The following is a 26,263-nucleotide window of genomic DNA, read 5'->3' as shown; positions in this document are numbered from 1 at the left end:
AACTTTACTTACAGTGAATTCAGAAAGTACTCAGACCCCTTGACTTTTTCCACATTTTGTTACATTACAGCCTTATTCTAAAATATATTAAAATTGTTCCCCCCCACCCTCAAATCTACACACAATATACCATAATGACAAAACAAAAACAGGTTTAGAATATTTACAAATGTATATATTTAAAAAAATGACATACATAAGAATTCAGACCCTTTACTCAGTACTTTGTTGAAGCACCTTTGGCAGCGATTACAGCCTTGAGTAATCTTTGGTATGAAGCTACAAGCTTGGCAGACCTGTATTTGGGGAGTTTCTCCCATGCTTCTCTGCAGATCTTCTCAAACTCTGTCAGGTTGGACAGAGAGTGTCACTGCACATCTATTTTCAGGTCTCCCCAGAGATGTTCAACTGGGTTCAAGTCCAGACTCTGGCTGGGCCACTCAAGGACATTCAGAGACTTGTCCCAAAGCCACTCCTGCATTGTCTTGGTTGTGTATCTGAGGTTCTGAGCGCTTTGGAACAGGTTTTCTTCAAGAATCTCTCTGTACTTTGCTCCGCTCATCTTTGCTATGCTCTTCTCCCAGTCCCTGCCACTGAAAAACATCCCCACAACATGATGTTGCTGCCACCAAGCTTCACCGTAGGGATTATGCCAGGTTTCCTTCCGACGTGACGTTTGGCATTCATGCCAAATAATTCAATATTGGATTCCTCAGACCAGAGAATCTTGTTTCGCATGGTCTGAGAGTCTTTAGGTGAATCCTAAGCAGGCTGGCATGTGCGTTTTACTGAGGAGCGCCTTCTGTCTGTCCACTCTACCATAAAGGCCTGATTGGTGGAGTTCTGCATAGATGGTTGTCCTTCTGGAAGGTTCCATCTCAACAGAGGAACTCCGAAGCGCTGTCAGAGTGACCATCGGGGTTCATGGTCACCTCCCTGACCAATGCCCTTCTCCCCCGATTGCCCAGTTTGGCCGGGCAGCCAGCTCTAGGAAGAGTCTTGGTGGTTCCAAACTTCTTCCATTTATGAATGATGGAGGCCACTGTGTTCTTGGGGACCTTCAATGATGCAGACATTTTTTGGTACCGTTCCCCAGATCTGTGCCTCAACACAATCATGTCGTCTCGGAGATCTACAGAAAATTCTGGATTTTGCTCTGACATGCACTGTCAACTGAAAGACCTTATATAGATTTGGGAAGGCACACAGCTGTCATGTCCAATCAATTGAATTTACCACAGGTGGACTCCAATCAAGTTGTAGAAACATTTCAAGGATGATCAATGGAAACAGGATGCACCGGAGCTCAATTTTGAGTCTCAGTGCAAGAATACTCTGAGATAAAATAAATATCCTGTCATTGTTGACAATATGTAATTTGTCTGATATACAAAAAGCTTCGGGAAAAATACATACAAAAAAGTAGAACTCATTAAAAAAGACACAATGGTCTTTAACTGTATTAGCCAAAGTAAGAAAACGAGATGAGAAATTATTTCTTGATAAACATGATAGGACATTGCAGAGAGATAGTTTGATGGCTCTAGGTGAACAGATAAAAACCTTAAAGGCGAAATTCAACAATTACAGGAGGCAAGGGTGATAAAGGCAGACTTGGCCCCCACCTGTCGATCCTTTGTTCCCTCAATCTACCCTCAGGCTGAGTTGCGCAAAGCAGATCAGGTTTCAAGCATCTGGTCAGCACGGCCTGGCTTTGAGTCAACAGATTCTGACAGAGGTGACAAATGATGTCTTAGGCCAACCAGAACACAGGCTTTTAAACAGAGTAAAGACAAACCCCCGGTGACCAAAATCACACACAAATCAGCATCTCCAAAACAGTTGGATTTGAATCATCCACATTTACATTACATTTAAGTCATTTAGCAGACGCTCTTATCCAGAGCGACTTACAAATTGGTGCATTCACCTTATGACATCCAGTGGAACAGCCACTTTACAATAGTGCATCTAAATATTTTAAGGGGGGGAGGGTATGAAGACATGGGACCATTTAAAGTGATATCAGAAACTCTACATTATAGTTGTTTGCCTTTGTTTTGAACAACCATGAACCTGGCATACTTGAAGAAAAGGTTTATAGAGCTGTGAGTGGTGAAGAGCAAGATGTGGCCGATGGATGGCGAGCCATACATGTTTTCCTTAAGGGTCTGACTAATACAACCACCAATTGGGGATAGATAACCAAATGTGCCCAAAAAGCAAAAGAGCAGTTTGTTGAATTTGAAAAAAGGTTCAGAGCAGAGATGGTTAGACACAGTGGGTTACCCGGCATGGAATATAAAGATGCACTCAACTCCTCCAAAAATGGGGCAATCACACATCAGTTGATGCAAACCATACACAATGATTTGCACAAAACATTTGTTCCATAACTACTGACTGGGAGAGACAAAACTACAGCGACATCATTGACAGGCTGTCACTACTGGACAGAGACAATCAATCAACATAATAAAACAGCTGTTATCAGAGTTGTGCAGATTCCAAGTAAAACCAACAACCTTACCCGTTCAACGGAAGAGAAACCTGGTGTATGTCATTATTGCAGGATTTCTGGTCACTGTCAAGGAGAATGTCAGAAAAGAAAACGTGTTCTTATTAGGAATAGCCAGGAGAAGCACGGTCAGTCTAGGGGAAAATGGAAACAGGACAATAGCCCCAACAACACAATGCTGAGTCAGAAATGTAAGAAGCTTTCAAGAAGCTAAGCAGAAGAGCTTGCTGGATCAAAGCTGGGACCGAGACTGTAAAACAGCTTCTAGGCCATCAGACTGTTAAACAGCCATCACTAACATTGAGTGGCTGCTGCCAACATACTGACTCAAATCTCTAGCCACTTAATAATTAAAAATTGGATGTAATAAATGTATCACTAGTCACTTTAAACAATGACACTTTATATAATGTTTACATTCCCTACATTACTCATCTCATTTGTATATACTGTACTCTATACCATCTACTGCATCTTGCCTATGCCGGTCGGCCATCGCTCATCCATATATTTATATGTATACATTCTTATTCATTCCTTTACACTTGTGTGCATAAGGTAGTAGTTGTGAAATTGTTAAGATGTTACTGCATGGTCGGAACTAGAAGCCCAAGCATTTCGCAACACCCGCATTAACATCTGCTAACCATGTGTATGTGACCAATAATCAATGTCTATTGGTTATTATGCAACTTGACTCTACACTGAACGTTTCTGAAGGGAAGGAGACGTGGCAAATTAGACAACTGTAGGGATCAACAGTTCAGAACCATCCTATTTGGACTACGAAGAAAAACGAGTGTGAAACTTTGGATATGGAACCAGTGTGCTTGATAGGTGTTGCCCCACCTTGCACAAAACAATATCCCATTATCAAGGAAGCTATGGCCACTACTTCTTTTGGGGGGGGGGGGGGGGGTTAGAGATCTATGTGAAATGTTGAAAAGACACATTCTACCTCCAATAGCCCAGTGAAAAAAAATCAAGTAGTTACTGGCGAGTGACACTGGACTACAGAAATGCAAATGAAGCCATCTCCAAGCTCACTACACTGGTGGCTGACAACCCCCCCCAAGTGGACTAGGACTTCTACGGGCCTTCATTATAGTTATTCGATTTACCATCAGGCATTGCGGAGACATCTAAGATCTTCCTCTGATGTAATCTTTTGTCATTCAATATGTTGATGATATATTGTTAGCGTCAGAAGATGAGGAAACGCATGCCAAGGATCTAAAATCACTTGCATGCCAAAGGCCATAAAGCTAGCCCTGATAAGGCCCAACTCATGCAATCACAGGTTATCTATCTCGGTCAACTGGCCTTACAGGGAAAAAGAGATGCCAATGTCGTACTGCTGCCAAGGAGCCCACTACAGTTAAAGAACTTCGCTCCTTCTTGGGTTTGTGCAACTACAACAGATGCTGGGTGGACTCCTTCGCTGAAATTGCACAATCCCTTAACCACCTCCTCAAGGGAGACCCTGATTCAAAAGACTCTGTAGCCTTCACGGAAGAACAGAAAGAGGTTTTTGGCAAGCTTAAACTAGCTATGTCATCAGTGCCGGCTTTCGGCATTCCGGACTCAGGCCAACCTTTCACCCTCTTTGTGGCTGAAAAAAATGGCTACATGACCTCAGTGCTGACAAGACCATGGCGATTGCCAGAAACCTGTAGGCTACTATTAGAAGAAACTGGATGGGGATGGGATGGGGTCCCTCTCTGAGCTATGCAGGCTACTTACGTTGCTGTGTCGATGGTGGCATCGCTTGATCTCAACCAACATCTTACCATCAAGTGTCCACATGCTGTACATACTTTGTGGACAATGAATCGAGCTGCACAGGTAACAGCTGCTTGTTAGAAGAAGTGGTTAACTGTGTTGGAGGCTCCTAACATCATCATACAATGTGGCACACCATGTAATCCAGCTAATCTGATATTTCCTCCAGATACCACATTACTTGAACACGACTGAGTTGGTTTTGGATCAGCTCTGATTGGTTTACTAAAAGTAATCTGTTGGAAAACCCTGAGTTTATCTTATACACAGATTGTTCAAGCATTGTGGAGGGGGGTGTGAGGAAGGCAGGCTGGGCAGTCACTACATTGGGCAATGTGATAGTGACAGGCATGTTACCTACAGAAACATCAGCACAGGTGGCGGAATTGGTGGCTTTGACAGAAGCACGCAAACAGGGGGAAGGAAAAACAGCTAATATCTACACAGATTCAAGGTATGCTTTTGGCATTACCCATGATTTTGGAAGAATGTGGAAAAACAGAGGATTCATAACATCACTGGGAGCTCCTGTGAAGAATGGACCAAAGGTGATGGTTCTACTGAATGCTCTCCAGTTACTTGGACAAGTTGCAATTTAAAAAAATGAATGAAAGCACGTGGAAAAATCTTTACAGACGAGAGTAAAGGTAATGACTTGGCTGACAGAGCTGCCAAGAGAACACCTCTGTCCCCTAAACTGATTAGGAAATACACATTGGATACATTGCAACATATTAAGGACACGCAAAGCAGTGCACCAAAATATGAAGTGTGAAAATGGATGGCTGCAGGGTGCAAACTCAATCAAGAAGGTGTGTGCAAATACAACTTGAGATGTGTAGCGCCAAAGGCACTCTTACCCTACTTGGTGACACAGAGCCACTCTTTGGGATACCTTGGTGTGGACAAGATAGTTTATCATTTTGTGGGCAAATGGTGGAATCCTGGAGTGCAGAAAGAGGCTGAGGCTGTCGTGGGAAATTGCACATTTGATGAACCCTATAGGACGATTGAGGATTCCAAAAGAGAAGACAACAACGACATATGGGCAAAATAATAATAATAATAATAATAAATATATATATATACATATACATACACACATATATAATATACATACATATACACACATATATAATATACATACATATACACACATATATATAATATACATACATACATATACACATATACACACATATATATAATATACATACATACATACACATATACACACATATATATAATATACATACATACATACACATATATACACACATACATACACACATACATACATACACACACACACATACATACATACACACACACACACACACATACATACATACATACATACATACATACATACATACATACATACATACATACATACATACATACATACATACATACATACATACATACATTCATACATACCAATTATTCTCAAATGAGCGGCCGTTCATGTGTAAAGTATTAGCATTTCAATGAATATAATTATAGACTGTGTGTAGTGAATCCATTTGTCTTTCCCGTTCTCTCAGTCCCACCCCTTTCCTTTTGTCTACCAAGCTGTCATATTGGCTTAGCCCACTAGGGATTTTTCTATCATTGTTAGTAACCAATATCTACTGTTTGTTTGATATGTATTTCTGTGATTATTTAGTTAGTAAATAAATAATTAAGCCAATTTGTATATTTCTGGTTCATTATGTAAACTATGGTTTTTGCAGATAACCAAGAATTTTACGACGTTCAGATTAGACTGACGGAAGGTAACAATTAATAATCATTAATGGAAGACTAATTGATAAGATATGAAAATATCTGAAGTCAATTCAGGAAACAGAGACTCTATAAAACAAAACAAAAATCAGTGTTGCCCCGATTTCCTAGTTGATTCAAGTTCACATGATTAGTTTAAATCATGTAATAATATTTACACATATAATTGACTTGATAAAATAAGTCTTCACAGGTAATGCTACTAAAGACACGACAATGGGCAACACATAACAAAACCACAGGGTTGAGTCCGTTTGAGGTCATCACAGGTCAACCAGGCACCATAGATTTGAAAAAGGCAGACGTACACTTTGAATGACACAATGCTTAACAATTGCATACAACTTTCTAATTCAGTAGAGGCATGGGGAATAACTCCCGAGGGGGGATATGACGTAGTGCCAGGACAGTGGGTGACGGTTAACAAAAAAAAATGTAACAGACACATTAAGGCCAAAATGGGAAGGTCCTTATAAAATTTTGCTTATAACGAGGTCAGCAGTGAAAGTCCAGGGAAAATCACAATGGATACATGTCACTCATTGCAAGATAGTCCATTTTGATGACAAAGCGGAGCCTGGAGAATAATGAACTGATTGCTAATCAATCAGGGCCCAATCTCAGATGAAGAAGTATAGTAAGATGATCAGAACCTGATCGCTTTCTATGTTGTACACCGCAGTCATCATATTAGGGATATCTAGGTGAAATGTCCAACTTTTTCCTGAAAATTGGAATGTGCTTACTTAGGGAAATATATGTGAAATATCAATTTCTCTTGAAACCAGGACATGTTACTTTCACTTTTCTTGTTCTTCTTCATTACAGGTTATGAGAATCTACCGTCTGAATTTGCAGCAATACCCCTTCACCCAAGGCCTGTACATGAAACGATACAAGATCACCGGTGAAGTGTTCATTAGACATCCTTATCAACCAGTGGAACGGAAGAATAATTCCTCACTACCGACAGACTGTCATAACATATTCTCTAATAGTTATCTATGTGGGGCTGATACCGGGGGGGGGGGGGGGGGGGAAACGAACAGCTGATCATTCTTAAAAGGACTCTGAATGATTACCTTGCCAATAGGACGATTGAATATTATTGTCTTGCAGACAAATATTTTTGGGTGAGTTTCCTCCCAATACAGGCTGTGGTAGGAATCGTAAGGGTCATCATCATTAAACCTGTTAATACCTATTTTCTATAACTTTGTGTGAAATATATTTCTTACTGCAACAGCAAGTAAAATATGCCCTGTGTGTTTTATAGTAATGCAAGGTGTTTTATGGGAATGATTTTATGCTCCCTGCTAATGTTATTTATCCTGTATTTTTTCATGTTTTCTGAAAATACATTTTAAGTATATATATTTTTTAAATGGTCTAAGGGAAGTGTAAGAATATTCTAAGATAAATACACAACGCAGAGGACTAAAGGTCAAGAGGGAATTAATGATCAATGGAAATAGTTGTTTTTCTGTAATGGGGAAGTGAAGATTAATGGGTCAGGGACACGGGAGGAATCAGTCCAGGACTCATAGCTACATGTGGCAAGTTCTCAATGGTCCAAATCCCCTATACATTGAGCCTGAAATGGGATACTTGTTATTTGAGCATTGGCCCAATTTTAATGCAAGGAATTCTAATTGAACAACCACAGGCTAGGGTTGGGTTATAAACTACATCCTGTCTCTTTGTTCAGAGGAGAAACCATTGAGGACAGGGAAGAATGAACATCTGCCATCTACTTCCCAGCATAAACTATGATTTGTTTTCTTTGAATAAATATATTTTCTCCCCATGATTTGCTTTGGGGTCTGTTATTGAAGAATAAAATAAACTGCTAACAATAGCAAAGGGTCTGAATACTTACGTAAACAAGGTATCTTTTTGTATGTATAAAGTTGCAAACATTTCTAAAAACCTTTTTTCGCTTTGTCATTAAAGTGTACTGGGTGTAGATTTGTGTGGGAAAAAAACTACTCAATCCATTTTTAGAACGCTGTAACGTAACAAAATGTGGAAAGAGTCAAGGAGTCTGAATACTTCCCGAATGCACCTTAATGAAGCAACCTTACTAATGTAGCTAGCTACAACAAGTAGACCTGTTGCTATGTAGCAGGAGCAGTTAGCTTTATCACTAGCATGTCATTCCGGGACAGGGAACATTAGCAATCATTATTCCAAGAAACAATTTAAGACCACAAAATCTATAGGACAAGAACTATCAAGCTAATAAGAGTCATCAGGGCAGGACTCAAAAACATTCATACATTTTGGTCATATTGTGTATGTCAGTATGTGGACATGTGCTCATCAAACAATCTCATTCCAAATTCATGGGCAATAAAATGGAGTTGGTCCCCCCTTTGCTGCTATAACAGACTCCCCCGCAGTAATTTCGGAACATTGATGCGGGGACTTGCTTCCATTCAGCCACAAGTGCATTAGTGAGATCAGGCGCCGATGTTGGGCGATTAGGCCTGGCTCGCAGTCGGCGTTCCAATTCATCCCAAAGGTGTTTGATGGGGTTGAGGTCAGGGCTCTGTGCAGACCAGTCTAGTTCTTTGACAATGATCTGGACAAACCATTTCTGTATGGACCTTTTCGTGCACGGGGGTAACATGCAGAAACAGGAAAGGGGCTTCCACAAACTGTTGCCACAAAGTTGTAAGCACAAACTCGTCTAGAATGTAATTGTATGCTGTAGCGTTAAGATTTCCATTCACAGGCCTAGCCTGAACCATCAAAAACTGCCCCTGACCATTATTCCTCATCCAACAAACTTTACAGTTGGAACTATGCATTCGAGAAGATAGTGTTCTCCTGGCATCCGCCAAACCCAGATTCATCCGTCGGCCTGAAAGATGGTGAAGCGTGATTAATCCCTCCAGAGAACGGGTTTCCACTGCACCAGAGACCAATGGCGACGAGCATTACACCACTCCAGCCGACACTTGGCATTGCAAATGGTGATCTTAGGCTTGTGTGCGGCTGCTTGGCCATGGAAACCCATTTCAAGAAGCTAATGACGAACAGTTCATGCAGACGTTGCTTCCAGAGGACAGATGATTTTTATGCGCTACATGCTTACTCACTCAGCATTCCCATTCTGTGAGCTTGTGTTGCCTGCCACATTGTGGCTGAGCCGTTGTTGCTCTTAGACGGTTCCACTTCCCAATAACAACAATTAGTTGACCGGGAAGGTCTAGTAGGGCAAAAATTTGACGAACTGACTTGTTGGAAAGGTGGCATCCTACGATGGTGCCACGTTGAAAGTCACTGAGCTCTTCAGTAAGGCCATTCTACTGCCAATGTTCGTATACGGAGATTGCATGGCTGTGCGCTCGATTTAATACACCAGTCCGTATAGGTGTAGCTGTAACAGCCAAATCCAGTAATTTAACCTGTCTAGGACTGGGGTTATGCTAGCCAAATCAACAGAAATCTCATAAATCAAATCTGTCAAACATACAAGTATTAGGCACCATTTTAAAAAGATACAATTCTCGTTAATCCAGCCAGTGTCTGATTTAAAAAATGCTTTACAGCGAAAGCTCCACAAACGATTATGTTAGGTCACCATCAACTCACAGACAAACGCAGCCATTTTTCCAGCCAAAGAGAGAGTCACAAAAAGCACAAATAGAGCTAAAATTAATCACTAACCTTTGATGATCTTCATCAGATGACACTCATAGGACATGTATGTTTTGTTCGGTAAAGTTCATATTTATATCCAAAAATCTTATTTTACATTGGCGTGTTATGTTCAGTAGTTCCAAAACATGCAGTAATATTGCAGAGAGCCACATGAAGTTACGGAAATACTCACTATAAATGTTGATGAAAATACATGTGTTTTCCATTGAAATATAGATAAACTTCTCCTTAATGCAACCATTGTGTCAGATTTCAAAAACACTTTACAGAAAAAGCATAATCTGAGTACGGCGCTCAGAGCCCAAAACAGCCAAAAGAAATATCCGCCATGTTGCACAGTCATAAATAGCATTATAAATATTAACTTACCTTTGATGATCATCAGAATGCACTCCCAGTTCCACAATAAATATTTTATTTGTTCGATAATGTCCATCATTTATGTCAAAATAGCTTCTTTTGTTAGGGCGTTAGATAAACAAATCCAAACGCGCATTCAGGTCCAGTCGGATGAAAAGTTCAAAAAGTTATATTACAGGTCGAAGAAATTTGTCAAACTAAGTATAGAATCAATCTTTAGGATGTTTTTATCATAAATGTTCAATAATGTTCAAACCGGAGAATTCCATTGTCTGTAGAAAAGCAATGTAACGAGAGATTACCTCTCATGTGAACGCGTGTGACTGAGAACGAGGCTGCTGCCAGACCCCTTAGTCAAACAGCTCTCATTCGCTCCCACTTCACAGTAGAAGCCGGAAACAACGTTCTAAAGATGGTTGACATCTAGCGGAAGCCTTAGGAAGTGCAAAATAACCTATATCACACTGAATTCGATAGGGGCTGAGTTCAAAAACTACAAACCTCAGATTTTCCACATCCTGTTTGGATTTCTCAGGTTTTTCACACCCCTTTGCTATGACACTTCAAATTGACCTCAGGTGTCACTGTTTCCATTGATCATGTTACGATAACTTGATTTGAGTCCACCTGTAGCCAATTCAATTGTTTGGACATGTTTTAGAAAAAAAACACCTGTCTATATAAAGTCCTACATTTTACAGTGCATGTCAAAGCAGAAACCATACCATCGAAGGAACTGTCAAGGCAAAGCTGTCAAGGCAAAGGGTGGCTACATTGAAGAATCTCAAATATATTTTGATTTGTTTAACCTGTTACTCCTACCCCCTACATTTTCGAACATTCTGTTAAAAATCGCGCAACATTTCAGCGCCCTGCTGCTCATGCCAGGAATATAGTATATGCATATGATTAGTATGTGTGGATAGAAAACACTCAGATGTTTATAAAACTGGTTAAATCACGGCTGTGACTATAACAGAACGTGCGTTTCATCGAAAAGCGCAGGAAAATCTGATCACTGAAAATGGAAATATATATCCATCCGCCACTTCAACCCATTGATAAAGGCGAACCACATTAAATGGGGCTGAGGTTGCAATACCTACAGCTTCCACACAATGTCAACAGTCTTGTCATTTGCCTAGGCTTTGTTTCTTGGTCAAAGGAAGAAGAGACAAGCCATTTGTTCAGGTCTCCGACCGGATATTTTGGTTGAGATTTACCCGGACATTATTTCCAGACGGACAGCAAAAGAATATACATCACCAATTTGATCGCTTATTAACGTGTACTAATACCTAAAGTTGCATTACAAAAGTATTTCGAAGTGTTTTGTGAAAGTTTATCGTAGACTTTTTTAATTTAAATAAATGATGTTACGTTATAAGACGCTATTTTTTTCCGTTTATCAAATTCTTCATAGATCGATATCTAGGCTATATATGGACCGATTTAACCGAAAAAAAGACCCAATAGTGATTATGGGACATTATGAGTGCCAACAAAGAAGATGGTCAAAGGTAATGAATGTTTTATACTTTGTGTGGTTTGTGTAGCGACGACTATGCGAATTGTTTACGTCCCCTGCGGGTCTTTTGGGGTGTTACATGCTGTCAGATAATAGCTTCTCATGCTTTCGCCGAAAAGCATTTTAAAAATCTGACTTGTTGCCTGGATTTACAACGAGTAGCTTTAATTCAATACCCTGCATGTGTATTTTAATGAACGTTTGAGTTTTAACTAGTACTATTAGCATTTAGCGTAGCGCATTTGCATTTCCAGATGTCTAGATGGGAGCAAGAGGTTAAGACTTTTTTGGTTACTACATGATTCCATATGTATGATATCATAGTTTTGAGGTCTTCACTATTATTCTACAATGTAGAAAATAGTCAAAATAGACTATTTTTCTACAAAAGATCCACATTCCAGAGGAACCTTTGGCTTTAAATAGTAATAAAATTGAAGTCTGATAAAGATTTGTGGGGGGGGAGACAGGAATGGGCAAAGTAGACCACCGTCTGGACCCGGTGATTTACCACTTTTTATTGTGAACACTGCAGTTGCAATCTCCTCAGGTGTAAAATCTTCTTCTAAACCATCATGGGAGTCTATCAATTGAAGGCATATTCAGACCATCGAAGAACAAAAATCAATCAACAAAGAGTCTTGAGGAGATTGAGGTGTATAGCGCAGAGTAAAACTGTTTGAATTGATCTCTTTATGTTTAACTGTGGTAGCTCCAGACAGGGTCCTTATTTGTGGGATTAAACTTGAGGCCTCAGATTCACAGATCTAATGTGCAAGGAGTTTATTGGCCTTGTCGCCTTGCTCAAAACACTGTATCGAGCTCGTAAGAGTAATTGTTCAGCTTGTCTGGTAGAGAGCTCATCAAATTCAGATTTGAGTAGCTGGCGTTCTTTATATAGATCAGAGGAAGGATCTGTAACATGCTTCTCAACCATTGTAGCTATGGCTTCGCTCAGTTCTCAAAGAGTGAGATTTGTTTTTGTTGGCTGTAGAATTTGGACAAGTAGGTATGCTTTGAGGGACTCCCATATGGAAGAGCAGGACATACCTGGGGTTGAATTAATAAGGAATAAGATTATTTCAGAAGAAATGGACAAACTCCTTATCTGAGAGTAAAATTGAGTTAAGACACCATTGAGAACACATACGAGCTTGCCCTTTAAATGTCTCAGCACCCTCCAACATTTGACAGGGTTGTTAGCCCCTTTGATGTTCAATGAAATATATTATTATTATTTTGGCCACCATGAGCACTCCCGTTATACCACCCTGTCATTAGAGCACAGAGTGGAAAAGCAATGAATACCCAAAAACCCCAGGATAAATTGTCTCAGTAATAATGTACGGTGTAAGACACTTGGGAAAAAGACAGAATGACAACATCAGAACTGAACAATTCAACCTCCTTCCTCCCCCCGATCCCAGACAATATATCCCCAATGAGGCACAAGACTAAATAGAACATATTTTCTTTACACAGTATGTCTGTGAGAGTGTGGTGATAAACCCACAGTACAGCCTTTTAAAGTAGCGTTCTTTGTTAGAGAAACAAGCAGCAAATACATGTTTTTTTTAAGTCAATCCCGTGTGCAAACGAAATTAGAAAAGCACCACTTGTAGTTGTATAAAATTATATTCCCAGTATTAGAACATGTATTGAGAGAGAAAATAAATAAAACATAAAGGCTCAACCCAAAACCTCTCATTTGAAGTAAGAAGAACATAGTAAAAACGACCCAAAACAATGAATTAAAACATTATAGTCTAGTTGGACGATGTGACAACGTACAGCCAAGACCACAAAACTATGTCTGTACAATGTTTAAAGTTTGCTGCGTATAAATGACGTTCAAAACCTTGAACATTGAAGTGAAGAACCCCCAAAAACGTGTAGCCTCGGAACATTTACTGGTTTACTCGGTCGAGACAAATGGATGTGGTAAACAAATAACCAAAAATGTTTTGGGGTCAATGAGAGAATACGTAAACAAAGGAATTACGTAAACCCTTAATTCAATAAAATAAAAATGCCAGTGTTAAGGCAAGCACACTAGATGATCAAAACATTAGATCACATCAAATAAGCCTGAGTGGGTTCGCCAACTCTCAAACAGGAATAATACAGTTATAACTAAAAATAGTGGTACCACAGGTGGGCTACTTACTTACTATCCACAGTTAGCAAGCAACAGTTGCTGATCAATGAGCAAGTCTCAGCCTCCAGTATTTATGCTGCAGTAGTTTGTGTCGGGGGGCTAGGGTCAGTTTGTTATATCTGGAGTACTTCGCCTGTCTTATCCGGCATCCTGTGTGAATTTAAGTATGCTCTCTCTAATTCTCTCTTTCTCTCAGGTGACCTGAGCCCTAGGACCATGACTCAGGACTACCTGGCATGAGGACTCCTTGCTGTCCCCAGTCCACCTGGCCGTGCTGCTGCTCCAGTTTCAACTGTTCTGCCTGTGATTATTATTATTTGCCAATGCTGGTCATTTATGAACATTTGAACATCTTGGCCATGTTCTGTTATAATCTCCCCTCGGCACAGCCAGAAGTGGACTGGCCACCCCTCATAGCCTGGTTCCTCTATAGGTTTCTTGCTAGGTTTTGGCCTTTCTAGAGTTTTTTCCTAGCCACCATGCTTCTAAATCAAAATCAAATGTATTTGTCACATACACATGGTTAGCAGATGTTAATGCGAGTGTAGCGAAATGCTTGTGCTTCTAGTTCCAACAATGCGGTAATAACCAACGAGTAATCAACTAACAATTCCAAAACTACTACCTTATATACACAAGTGTAAAGGGATAAAGAATATGTACATAAAGATATATGAATGAGTGATGATACAGAGCGGCATAGGCAACATGCAGTAGATGGTATCGAGTACAGTATATACATATGAGAGGAGTAATGTAGGGTATGTAAACAAAGTGGCATAGTTTGTAAACAAAGTGGCTAGTGATACATGTATTACATAAAGATGCAGTAGATATAGAGTACAGTATATACGTATACATATGAGATGAATAATGTAGGGTAACATTATATTAAGTAGCAATGCTTAAAGTGGCTAGTGATATATTTTACATCAATTCCCATTATTAAAGTGGCTGGAGTTGAGTCAGAGTGTTGGCAACAGCCACTCAATGTTAGTGGTGGCTGTTTAACAGTCTGATGGCCTTGAGATAGAAGCTGTTTTTCAGTCTCTCGGTCCCAGCTTTGATGCACCTGTACTGACCTCGCCTTCTGGATGATAGCGGGGTGAACAGGCAGTGGCTCGGGTGGTTGTTGTCCTTGATGATCTTTATAGCCTTCCTGTGACATCGGGTGGTGTAGATGTCCTGGAGGGCAGGTTGTTTGCCCCCGGTGATGCGTTGTGCAGACCTCACTACCCTCTGGAGAGCCTTACGGTTGTGGGCGGAGCGGTTGCCGTACCAGGCAGTGATACAGCCGGACAGGATGCTCTCGATTGTGCATCTCTAGAAGTTTGGGAGTGCTTTTGGTGACAAGCCGAATTTCTTCAGTCTCCTGAGGTTGAAGAGGCGCTGCTGCGCCTTCTTCACGATGCTGTCTGTGTGGGTGGACCAATTCAGTTTGTCTGTGATGTGTACGCCGAGGAACTTAAAACTTACTACCCTCTCCACTACTGTTCCATCGATGTGGATAGGGGGGTGTTCCCTCTGCTGTTTCCTGAAGTCCACAATCATCTCCTTAGTTTTGTTAACGTTGAGTGTGAGGTTATTCTCCTGACACCATACTCCGAGGGCCCTCACCTCCTCCCTGTAGGCCGTCTCGTCGTTGTTGGTAATCAAGCCTACCACTGTAGTGTCGTCCGCAAACTTGATGATTGAGTTGGAGGCGTGTGTGGCCACGCAGTCGTGGGTGAACAGAGAGTACAGGAGAGGGCTCAGAACGCACCCTTGTGGGGCCTCAGTGTTGAGGATCAGCGGGGTGGAGATGTTACCTACCCTCACCACCTGGGGGCGGCCCGTCAGGAAGTCCAGTACCCAGTTGCACAGGGCGGGGTCGAGACCCAGGGTCTCGAGCTTGATGACGAGTTGAGGGTACTATAGTGTTAAATGCTGAGCTGTAGTCGATGAACAGCATTCTCACATAGGTATTCCTCTTGTCCAGATGGGTTAGGGCAGTGTGCAGTCTGATTGTGATTGCATCGTCTGTGGACCTATTTGGGCGGTAAGCAAATTGGAGTGGGTCTAGGGTGTCAGGTAGGGTGGAGATGATATGGTCCTTGACTAGTCTCTCAAAGCACTTCATGATGACGGAAGTGAGTGCTACGGGGCGGTAGTGGTTTTGCTCAGTTACCTTAGCTTTCTTGGGAACAGGGACAATGGTGGCTCTCTTGAAGCATGTGGGAACAGCAGACTGGGATCAGGATTGATTGAATATGTCCGTAAACACACGAGCCAGCTGGTCTGCGCATGCTCTGAGGGTGCGGCTGGGGATGTCGTATGGGCCTGCAGCCTTGCGAGGGTTAACACGTTTAAATGTTTTACTCACCTCGGCTGCAGTGAAGGAGAGTCCGCATGTTTTGGTTGCGGGCAGTGTCAGTGGCACTGTATTGTCCTCAAAGCGGGCAAAAAAGTTGTTTAGTCTGCCTGGGAGCAAGACATCCTGGTCCGTGACGGGGCTGGTTTTCTTTTTGTAATCCGTGATTGACTGTAGACCCTGTCACATACCTCTTCTAGACCTGCATTTCTTGCTGTTTGGGGTTTTAGGCTGGGTTTCTGTACAGCACTTTGAGATATCAGCTGATGTACGAAGGGCTACATAAATACATTTGATTTGACTTCTTGATGTGGAGTTGAATGGGACCCATAGCCTCTTCCGGAGAATCAAGGGTGTAGTCTTTTCCATCAGGAGAAAGCCATAGACGGGCCGGGAATAGCGGTCCCTACTTCACTCAATCGTAGCAACTACCTCCGTTTCCATCTCAACTATCTCCGAGCGTAGTAGCTTGATGGCCTCGAGAATGTTAATTTCAGTGCCACCTGGCAAAGCCGCATCCCCGAGTAAAGTGTGAGTATCTGGGCCCTTAGACGGCAGTGGTAAAAATGGGTCTTGTAGGCCAGGTTCTCTCAAAGTCGTGTTTTTTGCCTTATGTGTTTCGTCAACATGCTGACATTTGAAAGCAAAGTAGTCTTGGGTATTACGTAAAAGGATCACCAAACTAATATTTGAAAATAAATATGATTTTGCTGCAAAATTCCCATAAACTTTAAGAATACTACGGGAGCAAACGGAAAACACGTCAGTTGCACATGGCGCCCCTAGCGGCCCATTTCAATTATTTTTGTGTCCCATGGAGGATTCAAACTTACACCACGAGTGGCGATAGATGTCAGGAACTTGGTGCCATACCACTGTAACTTTCCAGAGTAATATTTGCTCGAGGCACATAATTGTATTATCAGAGCATGAGCATGCCAGTGGTAAGTATTGTTTAGTGAGAAAGTGTTGGGATGAGGTACAAATATATGATTACCCACCCCCAAAATGTATATTTATGAGCAACCCCCCCCCGTCTCACTTGAATACATTTTTTCTGAAAATTTGAAGGAGTTGGGCAAAGGCTGAAATTGGGGTTGAAAGTTACCCTTTAATACAGGTTGAGAAAATCTGTAATGAAGAATGGGAGAAAAATGCCAAATCCAGATGTGCAAAGTTGATACAGACATACCCACTCAGCTGTAATTTCCGCCAGGGGTGTGAATACTTATGTAAATTAGTTATAACTGCATTTAATTTTCAATATATTTGCTAAAGTTTCTAAAAACATGTTTTCACTTTGTCATTATGGGGTATGAATGGTTGTGAAAAAAAAACCATTTAATTTAACCATATTGAATTCAGGCTGCAACTACAAAATGGGGAATAAGTTTATGGGTATGAATACATTCTGAAGGCAGTCGATAAGATAATTGTTTTCCAGAATCGAGAACGAAGAGAGTATCGCCAATAACAGGTTAGTTGACGAATCTATGGCTGCTTTTATATAGGTAAACTTGTAGAATCAGTAATGATACCAAAATATTTGGTTATATCACATTATCTGTAGCTAAATTAAAGTAGGTTGCAGAGCACCCTGCCTCTATCCTTATCCTAGCTGTTGTAATTTCTTAGTCTGTCAGGATGTTGATTTCAAGCTCATCAACTACAACCCTTTTCAGTGATGATTTCTTTAATTTATTCTTCTCTCTTCTTTTGTCTCCCATGATCTATTCAGCTCTCCTCTCCTGTTTCCTGCTCCCAGATATCAACCAATTGCTATTCACCAAGCATTGGCTTAGATGATTCACTCACCTGTGAGGAGAACCATCCTACTGCAGTTTGAACTAGCCCTAATGTCACTATTAGACATTGAGACCACATGCATTTGCCTGTTGTCTTTTCTTTCTGGGTTGTTGTTTTTTAGTTTAATTGTATTTATATAACTAGGCAAGTCAGTTAAGAACAAGTTCTTATTTACAATGACGGCCTACACCGGCCAAACCCAGACGATGCTGGGCCAATTTGTGCGCCTTCCTATGGCATTCACAATCACGGCCGGTTGTGACACAGCCTGTCTTACATAGTCTAGTGAATTTTTAAGAGTTGAAGACCCATCAACTACTGATATACATGCTTGGTATTATATTAGAATAGCTGTTTGCGAAAGCAACAGCTACTCTTCCTGGGGTCCTATTGCACGCATAGCCTCCATGTAAATACACACACAAAAAATATCTAGGTAAATTAGGGGAGAGGCGTTGTGCTGAAGTGTTGCTTTAGCATTTTCATTTCATGTTCATATGAGATAGAAGGGAGTTCCATGCAATAATGGCTCTATATAAAATACTGTTATGCTTTCTTGAATTTGTTCTTGATTTGGGGATTGTGAAAAGACATGTCTGGAGGGGTAAATGTTTGTGTCAGAACTTTGTGTAAGTTGACCATGCAAACAATGCTTGTTAGAGCATATCAAAGACTAAATTCCATAGAGAATTAGGTTGAGGTGACAAATTATATTTACCGTAATTGCTGGACTATTAAGCGCACCTGAATATAAACCGCATCCACTGAATTATAAAAGAATATATATTTTGTACATAAATAAGCCGCACATGTCTATAAGCCGCAGGTGCCTACCGGTACATTGAAACAAATTAACTTTACACAGCCTTTAAACGAAACACGGCTTGTAACAAAAATTAAACAGTGGCCTACCAAGAAAGTCATTGGTCACTATCTTCCTCCTCCTGTGCACTGAAACCACTGAAGCCATCTCCTTCGGTGTCGGAGTTGAATAGCCTCAGAATTGCTTCATCCAATGTTGGATCGTTTTCATTGTCGCTCTCGTCACTTTCATCCGGAGGCAAATACCCCGCTGAGCTCATGCTGCCCCTTCATCACACAGCAGTCCAGCCTTTCGAAACCAGTTGATGATAGTGGATGTTTTGACAATGCTCCACGCTGTCAGGACCCACTGGAAGACTTGACCATAAGTTGCTCTTCGCATGCAGCCCGTTTTAGTGAAGGATTTCTCCCCACTTGTCATCCAAGCTTCCCACTGAACAAGGAGCGCCACCTTAAATGCACGATTTACACTGATGTGGAGAGGCTGCAAATACTTTGGGCCATCTGCTTTTCTTCCCTCTGAAAGCTGTTGTTGTCTTTTTGCACTGAGTCACTTCCTCACGCTGATTTCCAACGTCTTATCATCGACTCATTAAGGCCAAGCTCCCGTGCAGCAGCTCTATTTCCTTTTCCAACAGCCAGATCGATCGCCTTCAACTTGAAAGCTGCATCATATGCATTTCTCCGTGTCTTTGCCATGATGAGGGTGACAAAATTACTACCGTAATCAGAATGATGGGAAGTTTGAGCGCGCTCGATTTACGTCACATTATGTGACGGTGCTCAGTTTTTTGGCGGCATGAATCTTGTGAAAGCAGGGAAAATCCATAAATTAGCTGCGTCATTGTATAATCTTGTATAAAGCGTGGGAATAAAGTAGCGGCTTATAGTCCGGAAATTACGGTACTATTGTAACATGCAGTGATAAATTCTATTGTCCCTGTCAGGAGTACAGGCTTTTGCCGTAGATAGCAGAGTTCTCATCTCTGGACCACATGATCTTAAAATTGCCTTATGTTAAGGCACTTCTCTCACTCTACATCCATGGGCTACACTGGTGACCAGGGTGGGATCATTTTGATACATCTATGTGGCCTGGTTACAGAAATGCTCCACAAGAGAGGGGGGGGGATACTGAAGCATGCGTTGATGACAGTTCTACAGTCTTCATTAGAGGCTCAGGCTAAACCCAAAGATCGAGTTTAGGAATCTGCTCTATATACACTGATAGGGTTGCAAATGGTGGGAAACTGTCCGGGAAATTTCCAGATTTTCTTCTGACATTTTCAATGGGAAATGTTCCCAGGGTAGCCTGGTAATTTTGCTTAAATTAACAGTTAACCTATTTTGTGGGATACACAAGGCAATTTTAGGTCTTGTGGCATATTTTGGTAAAACTATCCCAAAATCAATGGAATTGCAACCCTTACTTGCAGAGTGTATTCTTCCATCACATGTGCAGTGCACTCTTCCATCACATGTACAACTGATTCTCAAAATCTTGCAAACTAATGAGATGCTATTGAGCCCACACTTCAACACAGTCTGAGCCAATGACTACATGCTTTCTGGTAAATTTTGGATTACAATACTGGGTGGGGCGAATATATTTTATATGACATACATGATTTTTTGTTAACTGGTTAAATGGTAGCCTACAGCAAAGTGTGTTGAAATCATTTCTAACTTGTTAACAATTTCTGCTAGTTCGTTTTTGCTACCATATAGGTTTTAGCTTGCTTGAGCCTGCTAACTGAGGAATGTTAATTTGTTTGTTTCCATACATGTTTAATGTCTGAAGCCCATACACGCCGCAGCGTACATGTTGGACCCCAGGTATGCTGGCAAGAGCATCCTGTCTGGGGCAGAGATCAACAAGCCCTATGGTGTTATCAATACTGTGTCTCGCCACCTTGGTCTGGATGAGGGCAAGGTTCTTGGCAGTCTGGCGAAGTACACTTTCGACCAAGGGCTTTGGGATGGAGATGCAATGTGGCAGTCGTGCCAACATATCACAGCCACCTGGTGGAAGGGACTTTGTGGATCTGAGGCTCTTTCCCCTCAATCATCCTCCAAATCCCACCAACATCAGCCGCCTTAGAGCGCAACTGGTCCTTGTTTGGGAACACACACACCAAAGCACGCAACAGACTGACCAATACATGGGTTGAAAAATTGATGGCCATCCGGGTATATTTGAGGCTTTTTGATCCTGACAACGAGCCACCCTCAACAAGGTTGGAAAGTGACAGTAAAGATGATGCCTCAGAGTCTGTTGTTTAAGAGGTGGACATTGAGGAGGTCCAGGGAGAGGACATGGAAGCCTGAGAGGAAGACAACCAAAGCTTTCATTTCTAGAGTATCATTTAGATACTAGAGTATGTCGAAAATGTTTTGGGGAGATGCGATAAATCATTGGGGATCATTCAATAATGTATAGAGTCAACTCTTCGGCAAGAGTCAACTCATTTAATTAAAGTACAATTTGTAACTAAATAGTTTTTTAATTATTTATATTGGAAGGATTTAATCAATTGCAATTACACTAGCATTCAAAAGTTTGTGGTCACTTAGAAATTCCCTTGTTTTTGAAAGAAAAGCACATTTTTTGTCCATTAAAAAAATAACATCAAATTGATCAGAAATACAGTGTAGCCATTGTTAATGTTGTAAATGACTACTGTAGCTGGAAATGGCTGATTTTTTTGTGGAACATCTACATAGGCATACAGAGGCGGGAGGCCTCGGTGCACAACTGAGCAAGAGGACAAGTACATTAGAGTGTCTAGTTTGAGAAACAGATGCCTCACAAGTCCTCAACTGGCAGCTTCTTTAAATAGTACCCGCAAAACAAGTGTCAACATCAACAGTAAAGAGGCGACTCCGGGATGCTGGCCTTCTAGGCAGAGTTCCTCTGTCCAGTGTCTATTCTTTTGCCCATCTTAATCTTTTCTTTTTATTGGCCAGTCTGAGACATGGCCTTTTCTTTGCAACTCTGCCTAGAAGGCCAGCATCCCGGAGTCGCCTCTTCCTTGTTGACGTTGAGACTGGTGTTTTGCGGGTACTATTTAATGAAGCTGCCAGTTGAGGACTTGTGAGGCGTCGGTTTCTCAAACTCGACACTAATGTACTTGGCCTTTTGCTCAGTAGTGCACCGGGGCCTCCCACTCCTTTTTATATTCTGGTTAAAGCCAGTTTGCGCTGTTCTGTGAAGGGAGTAGTACACAGCATTGTACGAGGTCTTCAGCTTCTTGGCAATTTCCTGCATGGAATAGCCTTAATTTCTCAGAACAAGAATAGACTGACGAGATTCAGAAGACAGTGCTTTGTTTCTGGCCATGTTGAGCCTGTAATCGAACCCACAAATGCTGATGCTCTAGATACTTAACGAGTCTAAAGACGGCCAGTTGTATTGCTACTTTAAACAGCACAACACGTTTTCAGCTGTCCTAACATAATAGCAAAAGGGTTTTCTAATGATCAATTAGAAATGTCCTTGTTTCTGAAAGAAAAGCATTTTATTTTGTCCATTTCAAATTGATCAGAAATACAGTGTGGACATTGTTAATGTTGTAAATTACTAATGTAGCTGGAAACAGCTGATTTTTGATGATATATCTACATAGGCATACTGAGGACCATTATCAGCAACCATTACCCCTGTGTTCCAATGGAACGTTGTGTTAGCTAATCCAAGTTTATAATTGTAAAAGGCTAAGTGACCCCCAACTTTTGAACGGTAGTGTATATCTACTTATGACAAGTTTTGTGTTTCTATCCACATATGATATGGTAAATATATCCAATGTAAAAAAACATCTACATTTAAATGGAATTAATATTAATTTCCGTTAATTCCCACCTCTGAATATTTCCCAAAATGCAGAACCCTATACACTGAACAAAGATTTAAAAATGCAACATGTAAAGTCTTGGTCCCATGTTTCATGAGCTGAACTCAAAAATCCCTGAAATGTTCCATACGCACCAAAAGCTTATTTCTCTCAAATATTTTGAGTCACTGTTAGTGATCATTTCTCCTCTGCCCAAATAATCCATTCACCTGACAGGTGTGGCATATCAAGAAGCTGATTAAACAGCATGAACATTACACAAGTGCACCTTGTGCTGGGGACAATAAAAAGCCACTTTAAAATGTGCAGTTTTGTCACAACACATCACCACAGATGTCTCAAATTTTGAGGGAGAGTGCATGCTGACTGCTGTAATGTCTACCAGAGCAGTTGCCTGAGAATTGAATATTAATTTGGCTGTACATCTTACCAGCCAAACAACCCAGCCCAGGACCTCCATATCCGGCTTCTTCACCTGCAGGGGGGGGGGCTACAAGGCATAACCATGGCTGCACCCCTGCCCAGTCATGTGACATCCATAGATTAGGGCCTTATGAATTTATTTCAATTGACAGATTTTTGAAATTGTTGCATGTTGCATTTATATTTTTGTTCAGTGTACACAGATTGGTAGGTTACACTATACTTAGATACTTAAAATACTGCCTGATACATGTTTGCCATCTCTCCATTCTCAATAAATGGTGAAACACTAAATGTGATGTGTTCTTTGTTCGAAGGTATATGCATAAAATGGGCACATTATGGAAAACATGTCTCACACTCATAGTTAGGAGCAGAATAGAACTTGCCACCGTCAACTTTTACAAGGTTAGTTACAAAGTTAGGCTAATCATTTAAACCACCTAAATATATTCACATTCACTGAACATTTAGTACTTGAAACGTAAACATTAATTCCCCCAACTAATTTTACTATAATCCTGCTGACAATGTATCCTTCTCCATGCTTTATATTCCAACGCATCCAACATCATGCATGCCCACCATGATATTGGGCAAATGCTTACGTTTGAAAACTCATCTGGTTTAGAAATCAAACAGCACAAAACCCAAACGGTTACAGATCGTCATCACTATCCAGGACTATCCAGAAAACAATGATATTAAAATCAGGTAAATTACTACTGTGCCACACTCCTCTGAAACCACAGTACAATACAGCATAAGTGTGTGTGAGTTGTGTTAAATCCAGACGCTCCATCTGAACATTAACACGCATGGCTTGCGATACGGTTTTGATAGTATCAGCGATAAAATAAACGTTAAAATGGACACATCTTTTATAGGGTTAGTGTTCCCACATGGCCCCATCTCCAAGTTACAGAACTTTACAGAAGACATACCGAAGACCAAGGGACCACCTGTGTTAATTACCTTGCTATCTAGCATGCTCCAGAAACTTCGTCACTGAAAAATAATATCGGCTGCAACTGTGATAAAGCCAGATGAAACAATGTCCAAGCACAGGAAGTTGGTGGTGCCTTTATTGGGGAGGACGGGCTCGTGGTATTGACTGGATAGGAATATTGGAATCAAATACATCAAACACACGGTTTCCATGTGTTGATGCGCCGTTCCAGCAGCCTCCACTGGTGACAGTGTTTTTTTTTTTTTTTTCATTTGTAAAATTATTTTTGATATGATAAGAAAGTAAAGGGCTTTATGCTTCTAAAATCATATCGCAATTGAGAATAGATACACGTTTAGATGGACTACTTGGCTGTTTACATCTGAAAATAACAAGGTCCTTGGACCTTTTTAATAAGGAGTAACGGTAGGCTCTTTAAGAGTACATATTGGGCTACTAGCTAATGTTAGTTACCTAGCTGCCTTTACTTAAGGAGCTTGCTACTTGCTGGCTACGCTTACTACCCTGTTATTGACGATGACATAACATAAACACAGCACGAACAATTTCACAGCCAAGAACACGCTTAGTGAAGATAGCTACAACTTCAACAGTAGTCCCTGCATGACAGAATACATGTTTTTTCCCACATCTTTGTTGTGCTACTAGTCGCTAACTTAGCTAGCCATTTAGCTAGCTAACCAGCTACAGTAGAGTTTGCAAAAATATATATCTTAAATTTGTAAACTAATATTACATTCTTACCTTAGTTACCTTTTTCAGATGACAAAAACGACACCCAGCAAACCGAGAATTTAGTAAAAATAACACCATGAACCGAAGCCCTTTGCAGAAATGTCAGTCGAGTCGAGCCAGGGCCAAAATTGAGACAGCCAGAGACCAGGCAGAGGTCTGTTGCTGAGAGGCAGGAGTCAGAAATAAGGTTTTAGCATATCCCAAATACCATGCCTTGCATTTAAATAGTCCACATTTAGCTTTTAAGGATTATGTGTTGAGAAATGTTGAAATAAGTCTAGGTTCAGGTTAGCTATTCCTTTGAAAATCAAGATTAATGCGCTCCCACGTACAAGTGCCACTGCTCGATTTCTATCGAGCTTGTTGGGAATAGAAATATGGGAGAGATAAATCGCGCATGCGCCACAGCTGGAGCCTGGAAAAAAGGTGTCCCACCATGCAACACAATGTAAATGGTGCGCAAGCAAGGTTTAGAGAAAGGGTCTGTGCTATCTGAGATCCTTGGGACGTCCATATGCCATTGAAGTTTAAATGTAGTTATTTAGCAGGAGACATGATGAAACATTCGTGTATCTTCGAAAGTATTATGGTGCATACATTCCATAATGCAGGCATATTCTGATTATTGAATAAATTGTGATTAGTTTGTATTTATAGTACATCACTGCCAGACAGCTGTTCATAATGCATCCATTGAATGCATTTCGTTTGAAAGATTTTCTCCACAACGTTCTATCACAATGTATGGCCTTATTGTATTTTCTATAGGTAGTGTAAATGATGTGCGTACATATTTAGTGTATCAGGCCCAGGATGTTCAATTCATGTTCATGCAGCCCAAGGTGTGACAAAGGGAATCTGAGATGCAATGGGCTTTGCTGCCATCTAGTGATCAGATGGAGCTCTCCAGCTCCCTAGGGTGCTGAGATCTACCAAACCACATTCATACTGTACTTAAGCACTGCATCAGAAATTCTGCCAGCTTGGTAGATGAGAGACTGCACGAATCATCCTATTCTCACAATCTATCCTAAATCAGCAGCACAGTTGTAACATTAATTCACAGCCATATGCACATTAATGGGTTTACACAGGTGGAGGGTAAGCATTGGATTAATGTTGCTGCCTCTTCTTCAATGCTCCCAGGACAGTGTGGTCTCTGAAATTCCAGACTAACATTGTTAACTCTTAAGGATCCACCCCTTTTTTCCAATTTTCGCCTAAAATGACATACCCAAATCTAACTGCCTGTAGCTCAGGCCCTCAAGCAAGGATATACTGGTACAATTTGCAAGCATATTCTTGGTACAATTTGAAAGGAAACACTGAAGTTTGTGGAAATGTGAAAGGAATGTAGGAGAATATAACACATTAGATCTGGTAAAAGATAATACAAAGAAGGAAAAAAAGTAGTCTTTTTTTGTACCATCATTTTGAAATGCAAGAGAAAGGTCATAATGTATTATTCCAGCCCAGGTGCAATAAAATTTTGGCCACTAG

General features: G+C 40.9%; 1 protein-coding gene across 5 annotated transcripts in view; it reads right to left on the bottom strand.

Moving 5' to 3' along the window:
- Positions 1 to 25,117, bottom strand: part of LOC124043938 (methyl-CpG-binding domain protein 5-like) — a 57,117-nt gene extending 32,000 nt beyond the window's left edge. For 3 of the 5 annotated variants that reach the window (XM_046363100.1, XM_046363103.1, XM_046363104.1), the window contains exon 1: positions 24,773 to 25,117. The gene's annotated coding sequence lies outside the window, so the exon portion shown is untranslated. Of the gene's footprint in view, positions 1 to 2,530; positions 2,555 to 24,772 lie in introns of those variants that run through there. The other 2 variants (XM_046363101.1, XM_046363102.1) reach the window with 2 other exon arrangements.
- Between the last annotated feature and the right edge of the window lie 1,146 nt (positions 25,118 to 26,263).

The sequence above is a fragment of the Oncorhynchus gorbuscha genome, linkage group LG09, assembly GCF_021184085.1.
Source record: "Oncorhynchus gorbuscha isolate QuinsamMale2020 ecotype Even-year linkage group LG09, OgorEven_v1.0, whole genome shotgun sequence".
NCBI lineage: Eukaryota > Metazoa > Chordata > Actinopteri > Salmoniformes > Salmonidae > Oncorhynchus > Oncorhynchus gorbuscha.
This window is presented reverse-complemented; position numbering and strand designations above follow the sequence as displayed.